At 39.4% G+C, this 16,170-nt stretch overlaps 1 protein-coding gene across 5 annotated transcripts in view; it reads left to right on the forward strand.

Annotated features, from left to right (window-relative positions):
• The window catches only part of Wwp1 (WW domain containing E3 ubiquitin protein ligase 1), a 139,288-nt gene that overhangs the window by 18,785 nt on the left and 104,333 nt on the right, over nucleotides 1–16,170 (forward strand). For 3 of the 5 annotated variants that reach the window (XM_045143223.1, XM_045143227.1, XM_045143226.1), the window contains exon 2: nucleotides 6,839–6,920. The exons of 1 other annotated variant lie outside the window; for it this stretch is intronic. The gene's annotated coding sequence lies outside the window, so the exon portion shown is untranslated. Of the gene's footprint in view, nucleotides 1–6,838; nucleotides 6,921–11,580; nucleotides 11,600–16,170 lie in introns of those variants that run through there. One more of the 5 variants, XM_045143225.1, reaches the window with a different exon arrangement.

A 16,170-nucleotide genomic window follows, 5' to 3' on the forward strand; every position in this document is an offset into this window, starting at 1 on the left:
TAGAGAGCTTTGAGAAAAGGGCTTTCTGGAGAATTATCTTGTCTGGATCACATGTTAATGAGTCATAATATAGCCTTAAAGTAGTTTGAATATAGCTACAGACTTTTTTTGGGGGGGGGGAATCTGTTCTCTAAACAGTTTGAACAGTGTTAATGCTTCTAGAAGTACATGGTTAAAATAAGTTGGAAGAAACTTCTCAAGTTGGTAGAGCTGTTAACTCTACTCACCTTTCTCTTCTGCCTGCTTGTGACCTTAGGCATCTTCCTCTAATTGTGTCTCTTTTGGTTTGCAATGCTTTGTGCTTCTCTGAGGAATTGCAGCTGCTAGGCAAAACCTCCTTAACTTCTCCTTCAGAGACATCTGCTTTGAAGCCTCTCCCTTTCTCTGTAGTCTCCAATGAAGTTCTGTTTGCTTGTACCTGTGTTTAATCTCAAGCTGTCTTGCCACTCAGGAATCTTGTATTAGTCATCTCTTTTTATGAGTCCCATGTCTTCCTTTCTGCTGGTAGCATGCTTATGTCTCTTCCCTCTTCAGAAACAGTTCTCTAAAGACCTCTTTGAAGCTGTTTTTCTCTTTTCCTTTGTAGTCAAAGTATCCAAAAAGAGGTTTAAAGGGGCTGTTCCAGTCGACTCAAAAGGATTGGCTTCTGTCCTCCTACTCCATTAAAATCATTTTTGCAAAGGACCCGTTAGCTTTCCCACTGTCCAGTAGAACAGTTCTCTCTTTCCTGCCTCTCCAGGTTTGTTCTTCCCTTTGTGGTGTACTTTCTTCCTGCCTTAATGGTTTCATCTCAGTTTCTTTCTCTTTCACCCTTCCTGGGGAGAGCTGCTTTTATATTTTTGCTTATATTGATATCCTTATTTCAGAGTACATTGTTGCGAAAGCTTGCTTCTTTCAATCCATTCCTGACAGCTCTTTATCTCCTACACATCATCACAACACTTGTCAATGGAAATTGAGTGGAGATAAATAATATGAGTTGGGCATTAATATTGGTTTAAGGTATTGAATATTTTGGAGATCAATATATTCCTTGAAATTCCTATGGTACTTCTGTATAATCAGTTGTTGTACACTAAAAGGAGTTTTGTGATTGAAAATGCAAAAAACTGGAGTAGAAAAACATGAAGTTATTAGATCCTGTGATTAGGAATTTTTTTAAGATGAAAAACACCCAAACTGGAGGCTGGAAAGAAGGCTGGTAAATAAAGCACTCACCACTCAAAGTGAAGTACCTGAGTTCTACCCCAGTTCTCACAGAAGAAGCCAGAACCTGTGGTAGATTTCTATAACCCCAGCATGCTGACTCTGATGGAAGCAGAGACAAGAGAATTTCCCAGAAGTTCAACATGAGCTCAGCAAAGAACAGCAGAAGGAGAATCCATCCCAAGAAACCTTTCCTTAAATGAGGTAGACAGGTGAGGAGCAACAGGAAAGATGTCCTCTGACTATACATACACTGTAGTATCTGCGTGCTTGTACTTGCATGCAAACACGTGAACACACACACACACCCCTATACACAATTAATAGTTAAATGCACCCAAATGATACTCAGAGGTTAAAAAAAAGTACCCATGGATCCCATCTTTATTTGTCTTTTGTCTGGTTGATATTTGGGTAATTTTCAAGATCCTGGGATGGTACAGATTAGAAGTGTTTCTCTTTTTCATCCAGTGGCACACTTGTAAATTATCAGAACCGTAGGTAACATTCCTGTGTTTTGAGTTTAATTGGATTTACCTGATGTTTATAGGTAGAAATCCCCCCTCTTGTTTTCTTCTTTCATACATACTGCAGTGCACTTCAAATCACTAGGAAAATGCATAGAACGTGTGTCCCTTTTCTGCCAGTGGCACATTTCTAAACGACTGGGGAGATGACATTTGTGAATTTTTTATATGTTATTTTTATTAGTTATGAACATACCTAGTATGTAAACAGCACATGTTGGTACCATCCTTTCCCTCATCACTTTGGGGATGATCTTCATCCCCAATGAGGAGGGTCCCTTTGAAAAAGGGACATTTGTGTACATAACCTGATGCAGTGTACGTGAAGTGCTGTGAACATCTGTCTATGTAGAAGTAAAGGAATGATGTGCTGTTGATCTGTGCTGTGCCCCTGGGACAAAGGAGAACTGGAGGGATTGTGATCCTGAGACAAGTGAATTCTAGGGGAAGAGTGCAGTGTTTAAGGTAACTTTTTGGAGATAGTGGACAGGGCTCCTCTGGTGGCCTGAACTAATGAACAGACTGGTGTGGATGTGGAGGCTGTCCAATGAGGAGAGGCTGTGGAGTTGGGGTGAAGGTCTGGGATGGGAAGAACACGCAGTAGGAATGAGAGGAGTTATGTAGGAATTTGCACATGTCTTCATCTATAGGAGTCAAATCAGTAATGGCTGGGAGACTTTGTTCAAAGTGAGTCTGAAAGCTAAAAAAAGACATTGGGTGCTGAGCTAGCCCCTTGCTTCACGTTCTTCCTGTCTCATGATGTAATTCCAGGGGTGTGATCTTGAGTTCTGTCTAGCCCTATAAGATACTTGGCTTTTCTTTCTATAGTGTTAAGTCACAGAGAAATGAAAAATCTATCAGAAATCTGATGTGGCAGGATTCTTCTGGAAAAATCTGAGATACATAAAAGACCTGGCTAAGCAAGTGGATCCATGGCATTGTATCCAATAACAAATGTCCCAGTTTTTCCAGAACTGGGACATTGCCAAGGATGCAAGACTAAAATGTGGATGGTCCTGGGCCAATAAGTATGAGGTGGCTGCCTTCCTATTTATTGTCACATTTTATAACTTTGTTAAGACAACAAATGCTATCTTTTAATAAATGATCTTTACATTGAAGTAATATTCCTATCTTCTTAAAAATTAAAATCCATATCTTTTGCTTTGTTTTGTTTTTTTCAGGTAGGGTCTTATTCTAGCCCTGGCTGATCTGGAATTCACTATGTAGTCTTAGGCTGGGCCTTGAACTCATAGCTATTCTCCTACCTTTGCTTCCTGAGTACTAGGATTAAAGGTGTACACCACCATACCTGGTTAAAATGTAGTTTACATTTTTATGCAGTACTTACTTTGTGCTCTAGTATTGGGAGAAGTCCTATAGCTTCATTCATCTTTATCTTTGCTGCATTCACTGAATTTTAAATTATGTGCTATTGATATGATACCTTGGTTGGGTTCAGGCTTTAAAACCTTTCAGATTCCACAATCATTGGACCAAAGTTCTCTAGAGCCCAATTATGTACCATCCCATCTTCTTACTGAGTTGTTTCCTACGTATGTAATTTGCATCCCAAACTCTACTTACTGTTGCTGAATATGGGTTTTGTTGTCTACCATTGTTGTGTTCTTGGCAAACTTGACAGATTAGAATGTTTGTTAGTGATATAGGTGGATGGGTTAATGAAAGTATTTCACTTGCTTTTCAAATCCTTAACATAGTGTACAGTATACAGAGTAAATCAGGCGACTCTAAACATATAAGCCTTTCCTAATTTTGCTTTTGTGTGTTGTGTGTTATATATTCATGTGTATATGCATGTTCACATGTGGAAGCCAGAGATTGACATCTTGCATTTTCCTTCAGAGTGGCATCTTAAGGTAAACAGGCAAATAAGATATTGTCTAGAGCTGTATGGTATATACTGTTGTCCCTGTGGGTTTATGGCAAACACTGTATTAATATTGTATAGCAGAGTTGACCAGCACCATTTCTCATTCCTCTCAACATTTATTCCAAAGTTTCTGTCCTCCATGAGCAAGCCTGTTCCCAAGTATGGGTCTGATATTTTTGAGCAGCTACATCCTGAGTATTTCTCTTTGCCCTGCTTCCTGAGCCTAACCATCTGAATCCTAGATATTGACAGGTTTTCTTTAAGCACCATGCCTAAAATGAATCCTCTCTGTCTCCCTCCTCTGCCTCTCTCATATCAGTCATATTAATCTTATTTTGACACTCCTCTCCTACATTTATTGTATTTTGAATTATAAAAACAATATGCCTATTCACTGCAGATAACTGGAATATGCAGCGTAATTTTTTCTAGTGAGTCCATTGCTCAGATAAAATTTACATCTAACTTTCTCCCATAAGAATAACCAGTTTTTATTAAAATGATGACTTTGTGCCACACAGTTAAAGTGCTAAGTGTTTTACATTGTATCTTATTAGATCCTCATTACAACATGAGGTAGAAAGCTTTGTTCTTAATTCACTGATCTGAAAATGAGTCGTGGAAAAGATCATGCAGCTTTTAAAGAGACAGAACTGGAAATAAAGTTCATATAGTCTGGCTTTAGAGTTGTTGGTTCCTAAAGACTTTGTGTTGTGTCCCAAGGTTTGCTCCTCTTCTATCTGCCCTGCTTGTGGACAGTTTTCCACCCACATACTGACATGGGAAGTTTCAATTCAGACTCCTTGTCATTCACAACCACTACCTGTGCCGTAACCATCTGGACCTTATTCATAGTCTTAACTTACTTCTTTCACATACCCATTCTTTTCTTTGGATAAGCTCACTCCCTTAAATCAGACCTCACTCATAGCTGCCCAATTTATCTTTACAAAATGAAGTTCTCAGCAGTGAAACCCGTTTGTAATTACCTTGTTGTTGCTGGGACAAAGTACCAGAAAAAATCAGTTTAAGAGAGAAAGGGTTAATTACAGCTTACAATTCAAGATTATAGTACCTTGTGGTAAAGAAGGCATAGTCACTGGAGTTTGAAGCAGAGTTGGTCACATGCAGTCCACAGTGAGTTAGCACAGAGGGGGGTATGCACAGGTTCCCTCTTTTTTATATACTTCAGGATCCCAACCCATGGAATGGTACCACCCACAGTTAAGGTGGGTCGTCCCACCTCAGTTAACCTAACATAGATAACCCCCCACTGGTGACTGTAGGTCCTGTCAAGTTGACAGTCATTATAAACCATCATAGTATATCCAGACAAACCTATAGTCCTATGCTCAATTCATTTAGCATGCCTTGTAAAGCAATTTGTAGGATCCTGTAGAATCTAGACAGGCTGCCTTTTCACCCCCTACCCTCTTGTTCCATTGTTGGCCACACTGGAAGTTCTCTAGTGATCTACACTAGAATGAAGACTATATAATCAATAGTCTACACGTTGCCGGGCGAAGTGGCACATGCCTTTAATCCCAGTGCTAGGGAGGCAGAGGGAAGAGGATCGCCATGAGTTTAAGGCCACCCTGAGACTACATAGTGAATTCCAGGTCAGCCTGAGCTAGAATGAAACTCTACCTTGAAAAACAAAACAAAACAAACAAAATAGTCTGCATGTTGATTGCTAATTATACCTATGTAGACCTGGTTATGTGTTGTTTCATGAACGTGGCTGTAGGCTGTAGGCTCAGTTTCCTCCTCTCTGAGATGGACATAGTATTTTGCTGCTCAAATTACTGTATTTGTTACTATAATGCTCAAATTACATAATTACCATTGTGGTAGTTTGAATGTGAATGTATGTCTTCCATAGCCTCAGGGATTTTTGATTAAGGTTAAGCTCCCTACTTAAGTCTCCAGCAGTCTGCTGAAGGAGATGTCACTGGAGGTGGATCTTGTAGTCAGTTTGACCTTTGGCTGCTTTTAAGAATGAGCAGTCTTATACCTGGTTAGTGTAATAGAATGAACAGTCTTGTACCTGCTTGGTGTAGTAGAGTGAACAGTCTTATACCTGGTTGGTGTAGTAGAATGAACAGTCTTATACTTGGTTGGTGTAGTAGAATGAACAGTCTTATACCTGGTTGGTGAAGTAGAATGAACAGTCTTATACCTGGTTGGTGTAGTAGAGTGAACAGTCTTATATCTGGTCATTGCAGTAGAATGAACAGTCTTGTACCTGCTCCTTGTAGTAGAATGAACAGTTGTGTACCTGGTTGGTGTTAGAATGAACAGTCTTATATCTGGTCAGTGTAGTAGAATGAACAGTCTTATACTTGGTCGGTATATTAGAATGAACAGTCTTATACCTGGTCGGTATAGCAGAATGAACTCTTCTAATCTTCTACATGGTTGGTATAATAAAATGAACACTCTTATACTTGGTTGGCATCAAGTTCTAGTCTACATAGTATTTTTTCTTTTTATTTTATTTTTGTTTTTGGTTTTTTGGAGGTAGGATTTCACTCTAGTGCTGGCTGACCTGGAACTCATTTTGTAGTTCCGAGCTAGCCTCAAACTCACAGCAGTCCTCATACCTTTACGACCTGAGTGCTGGCATTAAAGCTTGTGGCACCATACCCGGCTCTTCCATTATTTTTTAATATATATTTGTGTGTGTGTGTGTTTAAATATTTTATTTATTTATGAGCAAACAGAAGTAGAGAAAAAAAGGGAATAGGCACAATGGGGCCTTCTGCCACTGCAAAAGTACTCCAGATGCATGAGCCACTTTGTGCATCTGGCTTTACCTTGGTACTAGGGAATCAAACCCAGGTCAGTTAGGCTTTGTAGCAAGGACCTTTAACCCTTGAGCCATCTCTCCAGCCCTGCAGTGTTTTAAACTTTAAAAATTTTGTCTCAGAAAACTAGTCTGATCCCTGCCTATTTTCTTATTCTCTGTAGTTATCTGTTTAATTCACTTAAATTTTATAATCTATTCTAGCCCCATCATTCACTGCCCAAGAAGAAGTCTTTTCTTTGTTCATTTTTAATTGGGAGACTAATTCAATATTGTCTGTATAAAAGTTGTACCTTCCTTTTCTTTTCCATAGTAGGCTATAGAAATCACACTTCATGAATTAATGATTCACTTTTTTCTCATTTACTTCTTTGCCTTTCATGTATTATTTTTTTTTTCTTTTAGAGAGAGGGAAAGAGAGAGAGAATTGGCATGCCAGGACCTCAGCCACTGCATTCGAACTCCAGATTCTTTTGCCACATAGTGGGTATGTGTAATCTTGCACTTGTCTGACCTTTGTGCATTTGGCTAACATGGGATCTGGAGAGTCAAACATGGGTCCTTAGGCTTCACAGGAAGCATCTTAACCAATAAGCCATTTCTCCAGCCTGATGTATTCTTTACATTATTTAAAGATGTTTAGTTTGAATATGCCAGATTGTATTTAACATGGAAGCCAGTAAGCACAAACATTTGTGAGCAATTTCAAAGTAAAAACTGTGTCACCATCAACATGGTTAAAGAGCAGTCTGGAATACTTTCTTTACCCCACATCCTGTCATTTCTCAGCTCCAGGGAAACTACTATACTGAATGTGTTTATTCCATATCCTCCTTTTTTATTAAGATAGGTTTTTGCTGTGTGGTCCAGGGTAGCCTCAAATTTGAGCTTAAATTCCTCATACTTTTCTTCCTAAGTACTGGGATTACAGTTATGTCAGGTATGTGCTACTGTACCTGCTTCCACGTCTTCTCTCTTGTTTCTAATATCACAAGTCAAATTCCTTTGAGTTGCAAGCATGCACAATATAGGCTTTTTAAAGATGTTTACATAAATAGTATTTTATGATAAGGAATGTCTAATTTACAGACCTTTGCACAGTTCAAGGAACATATTCACACACACACAAAAAAAAACCCACATAGAAGCATGTCAACATGGTGAAAGAGTGACACTTTGTCATTTGGTGGTTCTTTGGACCTCATTGACTGTCCAATGTGCTTTACTTGTTTGTTCACTGTATAAGCTTTGGGAACTCATTATGGCATCATGGTATTATCAAAGGAAATTAATAACAAAAGGTATCAGAAGAACTAATTTTCCTCTGTGGCATTAGGACTTGGAAGATTTCTTGATAACTCAGTTCAGATTGTTAAACACTTGCTTAGGACTAGGCAAGGAAGATGTGAATGCTTAGCCATCCAATTTGTCTTTTCCCAACTCACTGTTGTATTTTTAAGACTCATGCTGTTTCCTGTAGCTGTAGTTCATTCATTCTCACTACTATATTATGCTCTGTTATGTGAATTAGTCTAACTTATTTAACCATTTTCTACCAATGGATATTTGAATAGATTTACATTTTTGTTATTGTGAAGAATAATCCTGTTACATAATTAAAATTACTCATAGAAGGCATGTGAGCATGCAAGTTTAAATAATGTTAGCTTGTTTTCCAGCAAAATTTTACCAGCTTAAATACCTACTGGCAGTGTATTTGATCTATCACCATTCCATATTTCTTGTCATTATTTTCTGCTAAAATTTCTAGTTTTTACTGTTCTGAGAATGCAAAATTGATGTGTAGTGGTTAGAAGTTACATTTTTCTGATATGAAGTGACATTCTGTATCTGTTAGTGTATTGTTGGCCTTTCCAGTTATCTGTCTATGAAATTCCACCTAAGGTCTATTTGCCCACTGTATTGTATTTTTTCTTATTTATAGACTTCTTTTAGTTTTTTTGAATGTGTATAGTATGTGTGTGCACGTGTGTTCCTGTGTGTGGGTGCTCATACACATTTGTGTGCACATGAATATAGAGGGTAGAGGTTGACCTTGGGTGTCTTCCGGGGTTGCTTTCTACCTTATTTATTGAGTCAGGGTCTTTCACTGAACTGATACCTTGCCTAGTTTGATTAATCTATTTTTCTCAGCTTCTCCCCTTCTCTGCCTCCCAAGTGATGGGATTACAGGCCAGCCACCATGCCTGCTGGACACTTAGGGTGCTAGGGAATTCAGATTAATGTATTAAGTTTTCATGGCAAGTGCTCTACCAACTGAGCCATCTCCCCAACCCATGTTTGTAGACATACAGTTTTGATACTAATCTGTGTTTTTTGTTCTACAAAAATTTCTCAGTTTGCAGCTTATCTTTTGGTTTTCTTTATTATTATAGTTTAAAATTATTCATTTCAGTTTTCTTTGTTTTAAAGCAGTTCTCAGTTTGCTTGTAGTCAAAATATTCACTGTTTTTTCCTGATTAATAAGGCTTATCTTTTGTTTAGGAAGCCCTTCTGTCCATTGTAAAACAATGTTTACTGCTATGATTTCTATGTATATATCATTATATCGCATTTCATATGTGCATTATTAGTATATTCTGAATTGATTTTGTATATATATGAGGTGTGATCTAGTTTCACATCCTCCCTTCATATATATACATAAACACACACATATATACATCCTTCCTTCATATCATACCTTCATATAGGTAATTTCAGAACCACTTAATTGTCCCTCCTTTCTAGCGGTTTGTAGGACATTACTACATCTGTTATATAGGTAAGTGTCCTTGCACTATTTCATTCTTTTTCTCTTCATCAATTTTACCATCCATTTGTTTTCTGTAGTTGTGTGACTTTTTCTGTAAGCAGATACTTCAGATAGGGCACCGATGACAGAACAGAGAAATGATTTCACCCAAGTCTCGCTTGGTGAATAGTGTAGTTCACCAAGTTTATTGAGGCGACATGGGTGACTCTTGGGTATTTAATCATCAGAAATCTTCCTGTCATGGTTGGCAAGCTACATCCCTTACTGAACATTTGGGCACCTCTCCTCCCCAGCCATTGTTTACTGCTTATATGACCTGGGGAGGTAGGGCAGGGTTGTGAATCTTACAACTTGCTGAGGTTCCTAAGTTTTAAATTTTGTGAGCTCCGTTACCCTGATAACTTTCCTTAGTTTATAAGCCATCTTCCTACCTTCTAGAGGGAATGTTTCAATTCAGGTGAGATAGCTGTGCAACAGTTTTACTTTCCAATGGTGGCTGCATTTTGTGATACTTTTACTTACCATTTTTAAATTTCAGTAGCTTTTCTTTATTTTCTTCTGCCTTTGGGTTTATTGTGTTACCCTCTATCTAACTTAACAGCCTGGCTTATGTACCTCTTTACTTTTATGCTTGTCTTTTTTTTTTTTTTAGTATAAGTTGTTAAGGCTATATATTTGCTTCTAAGTATATTATTTTGCATTCTACAAATATTTTTAAGTTTTAATATATTTTGAACATATCCATCCCTCTTTTATCCCTTCCCATTTTGCAAACCCTCTTCTTCCTAATTATTCCCCTCCTACTTTTATATCTTTTTTTGTGACTCATTGAGTTAAATAAGAATTGTATGCATAAGCATGGGTAGGGGATTATTTACTGGAGCATGAACAATTTACTAGTACCTATACCACTGAAGAACATGATTCCTTCCCCCAGCAACCCTTAATTGCCAGTAACTCCTCTGGGAGGGATGAGGCTTCATGAACTCCCTTCTATCCATGATAACAGGCTCAGTTTTGTTCAGGAAACCATAGCTGCTGTGATTTCATGACTTTAACTTCCATCTCTTGTTCAGAAGATAGCATTCCACAGCACCCATATGGTTCTTAAATGTTCTTTCAGCCCTTTCTTCTGTGATTCTACCTGAACCTTAGAAAATGTTATATAAGTGTCCCATATAGGGCTAAGCACCTAGTAGTCACTTACTCTCAGCACTTTGGCCAGATATATGTTTGTGCTTTAACATCTACCTACTGTAAAAAGAAGCTTCTGTGATTGAGGCTGAAGGCAATATTAATCCATGGGTATAAACATAAAAATTCAGAAGGCAGGCTGACAATGTGTCTGTTGTCTATAACAGCAGTTGTAAGTCTTCTCGCACCCCCAAAGCTTATGACTTCCTCAGTTTTTGACCATTTTTTGCAGTACTAGTCATGAATTCTCTCCTGTGGTATGGGCCTCAAATCCAATCAGAAAGCACTTAGTCACCCACATAATAGTCATGCCTCAGTGCATATATTTTGCGTAGCTAATTGTGGTGGTTTGATTCAGGTGTTCCCCATAAACTTAGGTATTCTGAATGCTAGTCTCCCTAGCTGACAGCAATTGGAAATTCAAGTCTCCTGGAGGTGGTGTATTGTTGGGGATGGGTTTATGGGTACTATAGCCAGTTTCCCCATGCCAGTGTTTGGCACACTCTCTTGTTGCTATTATCCACCTGATGTTGGCTAGGGGTGATGTTCACCCTCTGCTCATGCTGTTGTTTTCCCTGTCATCATGGAGCTTCCCCCTTGAGCCTGTAAGCCAAAATCAACCTCTTTTTTCCCCACAGGCTGCTCTTGGTTGGGTGATTTCTACCAGCAGTACAAACCTGACTGCAACACTAATTGATCATAAGCAAAACAGTGTTGTCAGATGGGTAAGACTTTTGGTGACTTTTCTTTCCTAGTTGCCTATATAATACCTTTTGGCTCCATGAAATCTAGCTAGTAGGGAGGAAACCACCAGCTAGCTCAGTTCCAGATTGATTTCTTCATGTCCTGCTACTAAAACTTGGACCACAAATATCTCTCTCTCTCTGTGTTGCATATGTGTGTGTGTGTGAATGAGAGAGCATGCATGTGTGTGCCACAATGCATTGTGGAGGATGGGGGACAGGTGTCACTCCTCACCTTCTACCTTGAGACAGGTTCTCTTCATTTAGCACTCTGGGTGCCAGGCTGCCTTTTCAGCTATCATTCTAGTAATTCTTCTGTTTCAACCTTTTCCTTTCTCTTAGACACTCTGGGTTTACAGACGGCACTACAACATCTGGCTTTTTCAGGGGTTTGGGGGATCTGAACTCTGGAACTTGCAAGGCATGGAATCATCTCCTGAGCTCACAAATTTGGTGTGTAATGTTTTTTTTGCGATTCAGTTTTATTTTTAAAATTACTATTATTATTTCCTCTAACTCCTGAAATATTTTAGAAGTATTTTAAATTATGTATGTTTTAAATTATCTTTTGATTTTTAGTTTGATTTTGTTATGATCAGAGAACATGGAGGAGAAAGCATGGCAAGGCAGAAAACCAGTATCACATTGTCATATCAGTGAGGAGGAAGCAGAGAGAGTGAACACCAAGAGGGGCTGGATTGTAAATCCTCAAGGCCTACCCCCAATGATATACTTACTCCAGCAAGGCCATACCTCTAAAAGTTACACAACCTTCCCAAACAGCTGGTGACCACGTGTTCCAACACATTAGTCTATCAGTGACATTTTACATTCAAACTACCACAGTCTTCCTCATCCCCATTAACTGAGAATATCATGTTTCTACTCCTGAACATGAAGGATTGATTTTCCTCAGGTTTGTTTGGGTCAGGTGCAGATCTGGAATCCATATTTCTTATCATTCCCTTTTTCAGACCCCTTACTTGGCCTTTATTCCTTCTACTCCTGGACCACATTGAATCTCCAACTTTCCTTTTGTTGCACACTAATCCTATTATGCTTTATTTTCATCTTCCTTATCAGTTGGGCTGGAATTATGTTTCCCCACCACTCTAGGAAATGGCTGTTCTGTCTGAGCACTGAGATCCAGTAGAAGGATTAGCACTTTGCCTCACCCAGCTGTTCTTTGTAGGTGGAAAGGCCATCACTACTTTTAGCAGCTGATTAGGCCTCAGAGGCTTAAAAGTTGGAGAATGGGAGTCTTCTGCTTTACTGTTTCATTTTCCTGAGATTTCTCACTTTCTCATCTTCCTGCATCCTGGTCTGTATTCTGCCAAAAGTGGCTGAGGTCCCAGTCTAGGATGACTCGTTTCCTGTCTTTAACTATTCCAGTTTCTAGGTTTCTTCATTTTTCCAATTTGGTTGTCACTATTCACCTAACTGATACTGCACTTTCTCCTGTTTCTTCCACAGTCTCCACTTCTTGTTCTGTACTGAGTCAGCAGGCTTTGTCTCTCACATGATAGAAGTTTCTGGGCTAGAGAGGGAGGTGCCAGCAGGAGTCATCTTCCTTAGGTGTAATCTGAAGTTTAAAATTTAGTGCCATACCTATAATTTTCCTAGAGTAAGTGGCTTTGAGTTACACAACTGACCATGCTTTCTGTCACAGGCATTTTAGTGGTCTGCACTTCCTTTGAAGTCATTATTCCATTGAAGTACACCCTACCTGAGTGCTTTTCATAGAGCCAGAGCTTCTCTCATAGTATTTGCTGTCCCAGTCATAATGGCAGTATGGATGTGTATCTCCATAATGGCTGTTGCAGTCAGATTCACATTGCTGGTAGAAATCACCCAACCAAGAGCAGTGTCTGGGAAAAAGAGGTTTATTTTGGCTTGCAGGCTTGAGGGGGAAGCTCCACAATGCCAGGAGAAAATGATGTCATGAGCAGAGGATGGACATCACACCCTGGCCCACATAAGGACATAAGGTGGACAACAGGAACAGGAGAGTGTGCCAGATGCTGGCAAGGGGAAACTGGCTATAACACCCATAAGCCTGACCCCCAAATTACACTCCCTCCAGGAGTCATTAATTCCCAAATATCCATTAGCTGGGAACCTAGCATTCAGCACATTAAGTTTATGGGGGACATCTGAATCAAGCCACAAGATTCTTCCCCTGGCCCCCATAAACTGATACCCATATATGATAAAAAATACAATGCATTCAGTCCAACTTTAAAAGTCCCCATAGTTTTTATTAATTCCAGTGATGTTCATACATCCCCATATTATAAGGTCTTATAACTGAGCAATAATACCAAAAAATATTTTTAAAAAAACCCATAATGGCACAGAATAAAATACACTGCAAAAGATGGCATTGTGCATAGCAAAGAAGTATTAATACAAGATTTAAAACGACCAGGGCAAACATCAAACTATGTAACTTCAAGTTCAACAACTCTAGCCAGTGACAAATCTCCATGTCTGATCATTCTAACCAGCAACAAGTCTCTGGATTCCAATTCTGCCCCTCTAGCTAGGCTACTCCCAGTCCTGGAAAATTTCATCAGGATGGCAGCTCTCCGTGGCAGCCATCTTGTGGTCCTGGCATCTCCACTGGGTCTCCACTGCAATCCACGGTTCATCCTCATGGCTCCATTGGGTCTCCAGGCAGGTATCCAGCGAACCTGCTTCACACTGCCCATGGCCATTTTCAAAACACAAGACTGTGTTGCAAACTCAGTGACCCTGTCTTTCCTGCATTTCTTGTACTCTACAATTCCAGGTAGGGTGCCAGTTTGTTAATCCAGAGGGGAAGAAAGCAGACTTTGAAGAACAGCACATTCCTTGAGCACTCAGGCCCCTTCACAATAGTCTACATTCTTCCTATTGCCCCAGAGCAGGTCAGCTGGCCCAGTCTCAAAGGTTCAAATCTCTCAATTGCAGCAGAATGGGCAACAACTCACCTAAAGATTTTCCTTTCTGTGCCATGTCCCTCTGCTCACACCAGGTCATTTCTATGTAGAGCAACCCTGCACAACTTCTCGGGACACAGGAATAATAGCAAGCTGTTCACACAAACTGCTAGCCCAGTCCAAGCAAAGGTCTTTCTCACCCTCATAAGCCAAACCCCACAGTCTTTCTTACTGCATTCAAGTTTTTCAACTCTGACCAGAATAGTCCATCAAGCTGTACTTACAGTACTGCAAGGCATCTCTTAGGCCAAGGTTTCAAATCTTTCCACATTCCTCTTGAAAATCAGCTCCAGAAGGCCAAAGCCACAGCAGCAATCCCACTCCTCAGTACCACTTTACTCTTGCAGTCAGGTTCACCTTGCTGATAGAAATCACCCAACCAAGAGCAGCTTCTGAGTAAAAGAGGTTTATTTTGGCTTAAAGGATCGAGGGGAAGCTCCATGATGGCAGGGGGAAATGATGACATGAGCAGAGGGTGGACATCACCCCCTGGCCCACATAAGGTAGGCAACAGGAACAGGAAAGTGTGCCAGATACTAGCAAGGGGAAACTGGCTATAACATCCATAAGCCCACCCCCAACAATACACTCCCTCCAGGAGGTATTAATTCCCAAATCTCCATCAGCTGGGAACCTAGCATTCAGAACGCCTAAGTTTATGGGGAACACCTGAATCAAACTACCACAATGGTCATAGTATTTGCTTTCGGAGTTCACATCATTGCCTCTTCTAGGACGATGGTAATCATCAAAGCTGTTTATGACAGGATGGGTTATCCCAGGTATATGTTTAATCATTATCCTGAATTCTCTCTTGGCTAGAAGAGCAGGTATCCTTGTATTTATTCTGTGTCAGATCAGCAGTATCAGTCATTCCCTTTCCTAGAGAGTCTTCATTGATAAACAGGGTAGTGTATATAGAATTCAAGTCCTTATATTTAATGTAATCGGGCTTCTGACTTCTGGTTTGCTAGACTTCTGTAGTAAATACACTTATATTTAATCCAAAGCAAGAGTATCCAACCTTTTGGCTTCTCTGGGCCACATTGGATAAAGTCTAATTTTTCAGTGAAAGCTGATAACCACAAAAAGGTCTGTGTATAATTTTCATGATACCTGCCACTACAGATAAACAAGAATGTCCTTACATGATGTCCTAATTATGCTGTACTCAGAGAATCTTTTAAAATTGTCCAGCAGGTCCCAAGTTTGCAATCATTAATAAATGAACATATCTTAGTAAAAACATTTTGTCTGGTTTTTTTTGGATGCTTTTATTACAAAAGTAAAAGAGGACAACTAGTAAGATAATTTGACACCGTATTTGAGAAACAAATGCAATAATGTATCTGTTACTTTTTCATTGCTGGTACCAGGTACTCGACCAGAAGCTTAAGGAAAGAAAGAAGGAGTTTTTTTTGTTTTGTTTTGTTTTCAGCTTAGAGTTAGTTACAGAGGCTGAGTCACAGCTTCACATCAGCAGGCAGAAAGTAGAGAGAGAAAAATGCAAGTGTGGCTAGACTCAGTGCTTGGCCCACCAGTAAAATACTTCCTCCAGCAAGGCTCTACTTCCTAAAGGTTCAGCAACCTACTTGAACACAGAGCCAAGTGGAGACTAAGTATTCAAATACATGATCCTAGGGGAAACAGTTTACAGTCAGTATTTAATCTAAGTGAGTTCTCAAGGTGCTTGCAAATATTTTGGTTCTAATTTTACTTTTAGTGTGCATCATTCTTGAAAACAGTTATTCACTAGTATAGGTGTTACTAAAAAGCAAAGAGAAGTAAGGCAAGGCTGTGAAGGGAGCAGTGTTTGTCTCTGGGAAGATAGAGCCTACAAAAGTTAGAAAACTCCAGTAAAGAGACATTCCCCCCTTTAAAAAATAAATATGACCAATTTTTTCTAGTGTCAGGTTCAGATCTATGAATTTAATAATATGTCGACTGAAAATATACTAATATGTTGGTTATTTTCCCGGAAATCTTGAAATCTTTCTCCAAATTCTTATATCAAATTGAAACATGACTCCCTGCATTTTACTA

The sequence above is a fragment of the Jaculus jaculus genome, chromosome 2 (assembly GCF_020740685.1).
Source record: "Jaculus jaculus isolate mJacJac1 chromosome 2, mJacJac1.mat.Y.cur, whole genome shotgun sequence".
Taxonomy (NCBI): domain Eukaryota; kingdom Metazoa; phylum Chordata; class Mammalia; order Rodentia; family Dipodidae; genus Jaculus; species Jaculus jaculus.